This window comes from Labrus bergylta, chromosome 1 (genome assembly GCF_963930695.1).
Source record: "Labrus bergylta chromosome 1, fLabBer1.1, whole genome shotgun sequence".
Classification (NCBI taxonomy): domain Eukaryota; kingdom Metazoa; phylum Chordata; class Actinopteri; order Labriformes; family Labridae; genus Labrus; species Labrus bergylta.
In genome coordinates this window covers 946,101-957,833 of record NC_089195.1, presented here as the reverse complement: position 1 = coordinate 957,833, position 11,733 = coordinate 946,101, and the positions used below count along the sequence as shown (strand labels likewise).

The 11,733-nt window shown below is 36.5% G+C and overlaps 1 long non-coding RNA gene across 1 annotated transcript; it reads right to left on the bottom strand.

The window, feature by feature from the left end:
- Nucleotides 1–231: 231 nt before the first annotated feature.
- LOC136177076 (uncharacterized) lies at nt 232–8,958 on the bottom strand. The gene is made up of 4 exons (XR_010664759.1): nt 8,680–8,958; nt 2,678–2,723; nt 1,235–1,327; nt 232–887 (listed from the first exon to the last, which is right to left on the bottom strand). It is a non-coding gene; the product is annotated as an uncharacterized lncRNA (long non-coding RNA).
- Nucleotides 8,959–11,733: the final 2,775 nt, after the last annotated feature.

Here is an 11,733-nt window from a genome sequence, read left to right as displayed (position 1 = left end):
ACTCCAACTAGATTTCCTAATGCTAATATTATCCAAACGTATTATGTAACTTTAAGCAATTTCATTATGTCCCTGGTATGTGAGTTACGTCTGTAAATCTAACTTGATTTGTTCAAGTTAACTCTATCCTAATGTATTGTAGACATCGGTTCCATGTGTGTGTGTGCAATTACAAAATGATATACATAAAGAAAACGAATTTCAGAGTCAGACATCTGTATTCAAATTTGCTGTATTGAGCATTAAAACATTCAGGAACACTTGCCAAATCCGCGCAGTTGCCATATACAGATGTCACACGAATCAAAATGCACAAAGTGGTACCCTGTATATCAACAGCAGTGAGTAAGTGCAGATCAGCAAGTGCAGATCCATTGAGATACTAACTAGCACATTAGTTTGCCTCTTCTGTTAAACTGGATTACTTTATCTACAGCAGTGACTTCAAACACAAAAACAAACTGTTATCACTGTATCAATAGACAACACATGTAAATACCTAGAACAGCAAGGCACAGAGTGAATTAATCAAGTTAAAGCTAGAACTTAACTGAGGTGAACTGAGTGGCAGTGCAGTGTCTCTGATCCCTTTATTCAAAGAGCCTGTTTTTTAGTGCAAGTACTTTGTTCGGAAGTTTGCCCCCATCCATATCTATTAAAATTTTCTGTACTACCTCGAAGGTGTACCGGAGGCCAGCAGGGTAGCTGAGGTTCAGGGCATACAACAGTCCAAACAGCATTGCAACAGCTAATGCTACATTTTCTAGATCTCTCAACACCCTGACGCCTTCGAGGACGATTCCAATGTCTTGTGATTCATCACTTGTATCATAAATCCCGACGACGGTGTCTTCAATAGCCGAATTGATGGCGTCTTCATTCATGCCCTGTACAAAACAGACAAAGGTAAATAAGACCTATTAACAAAGCATTATCAAGAATAAAAATAAAAAAATGGGCAGGTTTATTGACAATATAGATCTCAAGTTTGTTTATTTATCATATGCACAGCAAATACAGAAGCAGTCATTGGCAATGAAATTGTTAAGTCTCTGCATCACACAATCTGAATGTATTGAGAAGAATACACAAGATTATCTAAGACATAAAGAAGACAATAGTGCAAAGAGATGCAATAGTGCAAAATAAATTAAATGTAGATATTAAGTATGACATAAGTTTTAAAAAGAGTGGAAGATAGGGGAAATAAGTTATCACTGATTCATGTACATACCACATATTCGTGCACAAGGTTTTCTGGATCTTCGCCCATGTAGATGCAGACTTCCTTGATAATGCACTCTCATCCGACATCTACATCATCACACTGAAAGGAAATGTTCTTGATTAGTGCTTGAATTCAGCCCTTGTGCTTTCTTGCAAAGTCAACTACATGGCTACAACACAGCATGTTGTAGCCATGTAAATAATAATTTTAAAATGTAATAAGTTATCATAGCATAAAACCAATAATTAAGTCTAAAATGGCATAATCTGTGCTAAAAGAAAAAAACAAACAAAACAATATATCAAGGATCAAGTTGAACCGTGACCATCAAATCGAGGATTAGGAGAATCGTGACACCCCTATTAACTGTCATTTGGGTACATATGTTTCTACGAATATAGCACCAGGCTTCCTATGATGCAAGAGCCTTGCTGTGAGCTCCAAATTAGATAATATATTCCTTTATTCATCCCTCAGAGGGGAAATTTACATTGTTACAGCAACAAAAGGGAAAGTGCACCAGAGTAAAATGCATACTTAAGTAAACATGTAAATCATGTAGGAAGGATATTGACAGGAAATAAAAAAAATGCACTCATGGTCTCCCTGGCTTTGTGCACAATGTATATGCCCTTCTTGCCAATCAATCAAGTGGAAACTAAAACTAGTTATGACTACTCCAGGTTTAAAATCAGCCAATGTGTGATGGCAGTGTTTTCGGTTTTTGTGTGATTTAAATGTACAATAAATGTTTGTTTTAAAAAAAAGTCACAGCCTAAAAACATACATGTGACTGTCTCATTTGTTTTGATTTGTGCATTTATGAGCGAAATAACACTAATCTGATGTTAAATCACCACAAGTACAAATGTGGCAACTGAATATTGCTTCCTCTTTGCAAGTGACCCCTGTGGAGAGGATTTTACTTTGGTGGACAATAAGGGCATTCCATGTCTTAAATGTGCATGGGCAGTTCTGGTATGTACATGGGAGGCGAGAACTACGTCCAAAATGTGGATGCTTTAACTTGTAGTGATGCAAAAGCTTGGACCTACTTGACACAGTTTATTTGCACCCCTTACAAATCCACATCACCACCACATTAGTCACGTCATTAAAGTTCCAATTCAGAAACAAACTACCAAAATTCAAAACGCATGTAAATCTGCTAACACTTCCAAATGAACTGTGAGGTCTTTAAAAACAAGGAAATACACTTAACAGCCACTAAATGTGTTTGTAATGCCATTGAAGACTTGGTCAGAATGACAATGTTTGTTAAGAGTAAAAGAAAGTCTATATTTTCTATTATTATCAACCGAGAAACAAACAATTTAGATTATTCCAATGAAAACAAATTACTAAAATATTTTTGGAAAAGTACACAAAAATGCAGATAAAAGGCTTTGCAAGGAATTGAAAAAGTGAAGAAAATATGACAGCACTTACCACTATCAAGCCTTTATGTGTATGTTTGGCAAATATGATGATGGACCTTTGAAAAGAAAAAAAATAGAATTAGAGACACGAACTCAGTAGATTGTCTCAATTAATTACAAGACCACAAACAAATACTATAACAAATGCACAAAGAAAAGCTGCATCAGATATTACATTTATTTGTTTTACTTTTGAATTGAATTACGAGACACAAGACAAGACGCAGGACAGCGGACAATACTTCGGTTGAGAGACAGGGAATGTCAGTAACAGCAAGTGAAAAGAAAAACAAATAAAACAAACAGACAACTTAAATATTTACTGTAATACTGCTTAATGTTGGACATAATGGCTTAAAATAATTTTAAATCCAGTTGAGTCCGACTTTTAGAAGGTTGAATACTTTTCTCAATGAGAGTATTTGAAATACGGAGACTGACACAAACACGGGCTTTATCACGTGTGCGCACGTGACGCATTTCAAAGATCTTGTAGGCTATGTAATTATAAAGTACATCTTACAAATTATCACACAGATGATCATTTCAAAGTGTTCATAATTACACAATGTCTGACTAGATTATATGTTTGACTTTTTATCTTATTATTTTTTTGATTAACCAATCACAGCTTCTGAAAAAATGTGTCATACCTAGCAACGGGGTCGACCACGCCTCCTCACTAAGATAAATGTTTCTGTCCCTTCTTTGCTAAGAGTTGATCTGACAATGTTCCTAAATCACTCCTAGGCTAAGACTCCTTCCTAGGATTTTTTAAGCTAAGTTAGGAGCTCTCTGAGAGGATTCTCACAATGTTTGTTAATACACCCCCTGGTTTTCTTTTTCAAGTATCTCCATTGTATCACAAATACGTCTTTGCTCGAGAACGAGTAATGTAGATATAGATGTTTAGCCCACACAACAGTAGGACTGAGGTGTCAAGTTGAGCAATATCTGTTGCTCCTATATAACAATGGCTGATGGGAGAAAGGACAAGGAGAAGTTGAGGCATTGTTTTTACTACTACTACTCTGAGTATGTCAACCAGTTTAAACATAGTGTTCAAGGTTTTAAAGTCCCATTCATTTGACTAACAACACTTGAAAAATAATTGTCATTACTTTTAAAACTGGTTTAGTAGTTAAAATGGAGGTAGAAGAATCACTAGGAAATGTGATGTTTGGTGAAGAGGGTGAAGTGAAAATAGAAAAACTAAGGAGAGGGTTTACAAGAAAGAACAAAGAAAGACTAAACAGCATAGGTCTAAAACCAACAAACCATTCCTACTGATTTATTATTTTACTTGCTTAACAAAGAAAATAAACGGCAGAGATAATTAAGACTACCAAAGGTATAAATCTTTTATGTAAATGGCCCATTGCACACATCGCCCACGCATATAATTTACATGGGCCTTTGAGATTTCTCTGATACTCACAGAGTGGTGAGAAAGAGCTGTGTTAATTCAGAAATATTCTTAAAGAGTAACTAAACCACTAAAACTACTTTTTTCAACTATAAACCTCTGTATTTGAGTATTAAGTAGTGTTATGGATCAATCCAAGTCCCAATCTCGACATCTGAGTACAAAGTATTGAAATTTGAAATATTGTATTAAAAATGTGCATAGTGTGCCCTTCCGTTTGAAAAATTCTAACGGCTGTGTGGAGTACAGTATTACGTAGTCGCATCCCCACGTCACTAAACCTATAAAAGCCTCGTCACCCGACTCGGCGAACTGTGGGGAGTCAAGTGTGTGTGTGTATTTGTGTGTGTGGGGCAAACATTGTATCATGTTGCAGCTGATAACGGCGCGAAAGGAGTGAGTGGGCGAGTCTACCCCCCCCTCTAAGTTGATACATTCTCCTGCCTCACTCGCTCGCTCCCCCACACACACACACATGCGCACTGAGCCCTGTGTGTGTGTGTGTGTGTGTGTGTGTGTGTGTGTGTGTGTGGGGCAAACATTGTATTATGTTGCGGCTGATAACGACGCGAAGCAGTGAGTGAGCTGATTTTTCTTGAGTTTGTGATCCTCCTGCTGCAGTAAACTACAGATATGTCTATTCACTCCGCCACCCATCGTAGTGCACGTTCTGCCGGAAAACCTTTTCGTTTTCATTTTAATTATGTCATACAATATGCATACATAGAGAGTGAAAGTATAATGCAAACTGGATGACTGAATATTCATCTTAAATATAGGTCAAATAATGCACCTATATTCTGAAAATTAAGAAGTGTTTCTGTTACTGTATTTTCATTTTATAATTAGCTTTTTCATTTGAATTATGATACAGATTTAGCGGGGCATTTTTGGAAAATGGTAAAGCAAATGTAATTTTCTTCGTTTTAATTTAGTCAAAGAATGTGCATTTTTGAAGTTGAGAACTAAAATTCAAATTAGATAAATTAATCATCATTTTATTTTTGAGTCAAATAATACACTCATTCTGAAAATTAAAAAGCATTTCTGTTAATGCATTTGAATTTTCAAATTAGCTTTATCATTTGAATGAATCACTAATCGCTTCCATATGATGCATCCTCTGAGAGGTCACAACAATGCTCAGTTATTATTTTGACTAAGGTGGCTTGATGGATTCATGATGTCAACTCATGTACATAGTAACATGAAACAAAAAACTCCACTTTAAAATGTCCAGTAGCCGTCAAAAAGCATTAATAGACTGTATAATAGCGCCACAGGGAATTTTCTCAAGTCTAGTCTAACAGTGAATATGACTGCAATTTTACCGACTTTGTGGGTGTAGGCCAGATCTTCTTACGAACCTAGATTCCTCAATTATGCGAGGCAGGCATCCAATTCATATGTCATGTCCACGTTGCATTCTCGTGCTCATGCATGAGCAACTGAATCCTGCTGAAGTCCACCTCTTCCAACAGTGATGCGGCCAAAGAAGTGTACCGTGTTGCGCACTAAATAAAGAGTTACTGTGCCATAGACTCAAGACTAGACAATGTTTGAGATGGTTTATGTTGCAGTTACTTTCTGTTTTAACTTTTGCTGCTTTGCTAAAGTGCTCATGATGGATAGGCCGGATCTTTGTAACATAGCAATAAGTAAGGTCTTTTACCTGCTTTTTGTAACATAACAATGAGTAAGGTCTTTTTACCTGCTCTTTTGTAATGTTAACAGACAAAGAGTAAGATATTTTACCTGCTTTTTGTAAAGTGTCTTGAGATAACACTTGTTATGAGTTGACGCTATACAAATAAATTGAATTTAATTGAATTGAATTGTCCTAAACCTGTATGTCTGACAAGACAGCATTTCAAAAAAAAAAAAAAATCACCCATGGATGCTTACATGGGCACAAGTTAATTCCTTTTTTACCGAACGTGGAAGCTGGACATGACAATCAGGAGGAAAACGTCAATGACACCTGACAGATTATGAGATAGTGTGCCCCTGGGTGCATGGACTCTACAGAGCCAAAGTGTTTTCTGGAACTTTTTAAAGATTTTTTTTTTTTATAAAAAGCTGAACAATAAAAACGTTTACTTGAATCGTAAATTACCTTTTATTAAATAATACTTTTTTTCTGGTCTTCTGACCACTTGGAGAGCTTTACATTATTGTCACACTTACACATTTATAATCTCAATACTGATACGGATGCAGAGGCTGCTAGTTAGGATCTTATCCACACGTACACACACACAATGACTGCCATTAGCCGTAATACTTGGACTGAGACAAGCGATGGAATGATAACCCTCTAAGGCACTCTGTAAGTGTACTCAAAACAGTTGAGCCTCTTGTTATTGCAAGGCAGATTTAAAAGAGGGAAAAAAAATAATGCTTTTAAGCATTCTCCAAACAGACATAGAATTTTATAGCATCAAAAATGTATGACCATCCCAGTAAGATGTCCTCACTGGAAAACTACTCATTTTTAGTATTTTTCCTCCATCATAAATAGATAGACACAAATTATATAAACATAGCTTTAGTCATAAAAAGCCTTATGACTGAAAGCCAAACATTTATTTTTCCAGATCTGGCAGGGTTTGTACTAAATGTTGATGTTTAAAATCCAGAGTAATGGCACTCAATATTTCTTACTCACACCTATTTGTATGCTTGAGAAAAATATATTTTAAGAAAATGTATTATGCGTCATAGCTTCAAGCCTCCTTAGCACATTAGATAACATCGTATTGTACCGGTAAATATCAAGAGTAACCAGAAATATTCTCTCACAGCAAACCATCTTTGGCATCTTGAAACTGTGGCTTTGCTCTCATTCCCTTTACGCTCATGTCCCTGTTGCAAGATTCCCCCACCAGAGGTTAGAAATAAGCTGCACAGAAAACCGCCCCTTAGTTCATGAAAGAAGTTCCATCCTTACCACTGCTAAAGGTGTTAATGCAATCTTTTGAAGATAGTCTTAATTGGGTTTGGAGATGAATGCAGAGGGGGAGTTTTGCAGTGGGTTTGAAATCAAGCCCTTCTGATTTGAGAGGTGTAAAGAGAAGAAAAGATAGGTTTAATTGATTCCCTGGTGGTGTACTTACATCCCTTTCAGACATGCCACTCAATTCATAATTACAACAGTTTCTTTCCTTTTTGTATGAAGAGGAGACCCATTTCACAATAAATCTATTTTCACAGTGTGTGATTACTATTAAAATGTAAGGATTGTTTTCTGATCTGTTAAAACAAGTATAACATCAAGCTTTTCATACGCATCATTGCATAAACATCATAAACAATCTTTATGTTTCATTGTTATATGTTGTGTCTACTGCAGATAAACTATATGGATGTGGGCCTATATGTATATGTATATGGAGTTTAATAGTAAGCCCTGATTTATTTAAGAAAAAAATCAGGAATCACAGGAACACCCAGTCACTTTCAATAAAGAAGCTCAGAGTAATCAATTGGTTTGTTGGCATGGAAATCCGCTTCCTTGAAACTGACAACTCTGTGCAGCATTTTCTATTCACTGTAACACATACACTATCTTTGTTTCCTTGCACATTCTCTACGCTATCTTTTTCATGCTCGCACTCAAGAACACAACACAACACTCCCCCTGTACTCCTCATATCACATAAAGTCCTTCTCTCATTATCGTTTGTCTAATCTAACCATGTATATACTATTTTTGTCTTTTACTGCTGTTTTTTCAATTCATTCATTTTTATTTTTAATTTGTTCTATTATTTATAATCATTTTCATTTCTTGTTTGTTACTAAAACTACAACAAACCATAATCTGCAGTACTTCTAGATAGCCCAATCAACATGACCCCACCACATCCTGGATTCTATCTTATTTGTCTGTCTGGCTTTTGCCCCGTCTGTCCTGTCTGTCTGGTTTAGTCCCATTTGTCCTATGTGTCTGGTTTAGTCCAGTTTGTCCTATGTGTCTGGTTTAGTCCAGTTTGTCCTATGTGTCTGGTTTAGTCCAGTTTGTCCTATGTGTCTGGTTTAGTCCAGTTAGTCTTGTCCCATCTCTCAGATCACAAATTCCTGTTTGGCTTGTCTGCCAAATGTCTATTTTTCTACATATAGGCATGTATTATGTTTTCACTCTTTATAAAACTGCAAAAGCAAAACAAATATATACTGTAGCATGTCCTGGACATGCAAAAAGGGGTGAATAACTTTACTATAGCTAACGGAAGCCCACCACCCATTAGTTAACTAGACTACTCTTTCCTAGAACTAAATGAGAGCTCACTCCCTACCAACCTGCTCGTCTACTTTTTCCTAGTGGAAGGAGCTATGTAAAATTACTCCTCTAACACCCTTTGGAGGACAGATGAACAAGTTATAATCACAGCCCCAGGATTACCTGCTTAACATTCATTTCTAGAATATTTAGATTCAAGGATAACCCCTGGTATAGGACTCTAGATTACCCCCCAGAGAGGGAATAACTGTGAACTCCCCTCGCTAGGATGTTAGGAGTGTATGAAGTGTGTAATATAAATCAGTAAGACAAGTGTGCCGTGGTGTGACTGCTCAAAACTTACCTTCCGAGGTACACAGGGTCCTTAAGGGGAACTTTCAGTCTTTGTGGTATGAATGATTTCAGTCAGAAAATGATTTCAAAAAGTTTCCGAAAATTTATTTAAAAATTTCAAATGATATTCCAAATGCAAATACAAAACAGTAAAAGTAAAAGATATAAAAAATGGAAAAGGAAAACAAAACTCAAAGACCAAAGTCTAAACCTGTGAGTGTAGACACTTGAGGTTTTAAAAGATCTTGGCTCAGAGACTAAGTCCCAAAATGGGATTTCAAAAGTTGGAGTGGCGTGGATTCATTTTGCAAGGCAAAAAGGAACCTCAATCAGATTTTCTACAGGGTTTTTATAGCAAAAAAGTCTCTCATTTTTTCAAGATCCTGTAACACCTCAACAATGCATGTTTGCAGAAACGTGGTGCATACACAGGTCATGCCAAGTTCAGGACATAGGTAATACCAAGTTCATATGTGGTTTCAGCTCGAAGACCACGAACCGAGCAGATACTCAGAAGCGCTATACGCCTACGAGCTCCTATGTGGTTTTGCTTCAGTGTATGGCACACTCCTATGTGGTTTTGCTTCAATGTATGTCACACTCATCTTGACCTTCACGAGAGCGTAGGCACTACGAGTGTGTGTAAGTTTAACAGGAAATGTTGAAAGCAGAAGAAGGTTATGACTTTATGACCTATGTATTAAATGATAATAAAAGGAAAAAACAAAAACAAATTCAACAATTGCATAACTCTTTCTGATCTTTCAACAATACATATAAACACAACACAAGAAAGTACCGAGTTGAGAAATGAATAATCAAATCAATAAAGTCCAATATAAAAATGGTCTTAATTTCTTGGTGCTATCCAATGTTTTTATTCTCGTCAGAACTCGACTCTAATCATACACTTACTGTCCCCACTGAGAGAGAAAAAAATCACCTCTCTTTCTATCAAGCCAAAATCAACTAGTGAAGCAAGGACCTTCTTCAGTGGGTATCCAAGCCATGTGAAATATCATCTTGTGAAATAGGTGCTCTTCTGGCCTGGTCTCAGGGTTTCATCTGAAAAATCCCATTACAGGGTGACACAGACATAACCAAAACACTTCTAACCTAAGCTGCTCTGCTTTTTCATTTCCACCTTCTCATTATTATCAGCTTCATACCCTCTTCCACTTGTCAGAACTTTTCCAGGTTATAGCAACACACTTTACCTTCTCCCCTGTTCCTGACTTAATCACTGCTGATGTTTTACCATGTGTCATATATAGCCCTCTGTCCCTGCTAATCTCTGCCACTACTGTTCTAGTCCCTTTGTGCCCTTTCCTGACTTCTTATCACAACTTATCATCGCTTTCTTTTTTTTCCCTCTGCACCACTCTTTTTTCTTTTATGTTTATTCCTGCTTCAAGACACCGAGGCCCATAGGTGTTGCCTTTCTATGGCATAAGTGCCAGATTTTTGTGCAACCCCTGGATGCCCACATTTGAAAACCAATATGAAAACACATGCAGCTCCCATCAGTGTATAACAAAATAGTGAAGATCACTGTTCAAAATAAGAGTCATTTCTGTACATATATTCTCCCAGTATTTTTCCAATACAGGAGAAGACCAGAAAATATGGCTATATTCAGCACGCAGTTCTCCGCAATCTCTCCAACATTTTGGCATTACTGAGTTTTGGAATTTAGCTTGTTGAGCCGGAGTTATAAAGTATCTCATCTGGAAATTCCATGCTTATTCTCGCCAAAACTGAAATGCCGTTGTCTTATGTGATGATAGCCTGATATGTTCCCAATCAGCCTTCGAAACATTTACATCAAGTCCCTCTTGCCATAGCACTTTTTCTCTCAATTCTTGTGGTTTCTTATTATTTTCCAAAATGTTATACAGAACTGAGATTTGATGCTTGACTTTTTCACATTTATACTTTTTTAACAAAAACTGTATCAGGGGATGAAGATCTGTAATCGTTTTTTTGTACACCACTTTTCTCAATATAGCTTCTGACTTGTAAATATCGAAAAAAAAATGAGATGTGGCAAACTAAATTCTTTTTTTAGGGATTCAAATTGAATAACTCCTTTGTCATCTAAAAACTGTCCAAATGTAATCAATCCTCTTCTATACCAGATATTAAAGATGCCTTCCTCTTTATCAGGGGTGAAGTCCGGATCCTCCCTTATTGCTCTCAATACCAAGAGTTCATCATTAATCTCTAGTTCCTTCCTGACTTTACCCCAAGTTATTCATGTATTTTTAATGCAAATATTATCTATTTTTTGTTTTTGTTTTTTCCCAAGGAATGGCAAGGATATCCCCAAACCTTTAAGTACAGACAGTTTTTTGGACCTCCATTTTGCCTGCATACCATCATTTAACCATGATTGTACAATCTGTATTTGAGATTTGATTATGATGATAACTCTGTAAATTGTAAATTTCTTTTGGACAGTTTGAGTGTTTTCATTTTAACTCTTGGCTTTTTATTATGCCATATAAATTTGAGTAACATTCGATCCTGATGCTTAAATGCAGTTTGGGTACACTTCTGATAGGCTGGAAAGGTGACATTACCTGACTTGTGAATGTCAGAGCTATACAGTTCTTCAGCCTCAGTGACTCAAATTTCCTTTTCACCTCACAACATATACTTGGCTCCTATCTAAACATAGTTCCGCTGCCATGAGATGTCTTACACAAAGCCTTTGTATTAGTTACACACACCTAAAATAATTACCCTAATATGGTTGACAAATTAAATTGTATATCCTCAAAATTACCAATTGGAATTCATTCAAGAATATTCGTACTAACAGTTATTTCAATAACCAATGATAGCTAATTTAAATGTATTGAATGTCCATCCTCTTGCAAAATATATATTTTCTTTTAGTAGACACATATATTGAAGTGAGTCTAATGTCAGGAAGATCAGCCACTTACACTTGAATGACTTGTCCGCCGCCATCTCGTTCAAATCTCCCAAATGTGGGGGCGGAGTTTTTATACTGTTCAGCTGAATGTCTCTTCTGGAAAGTCAGCTCCCGTGTATCCTC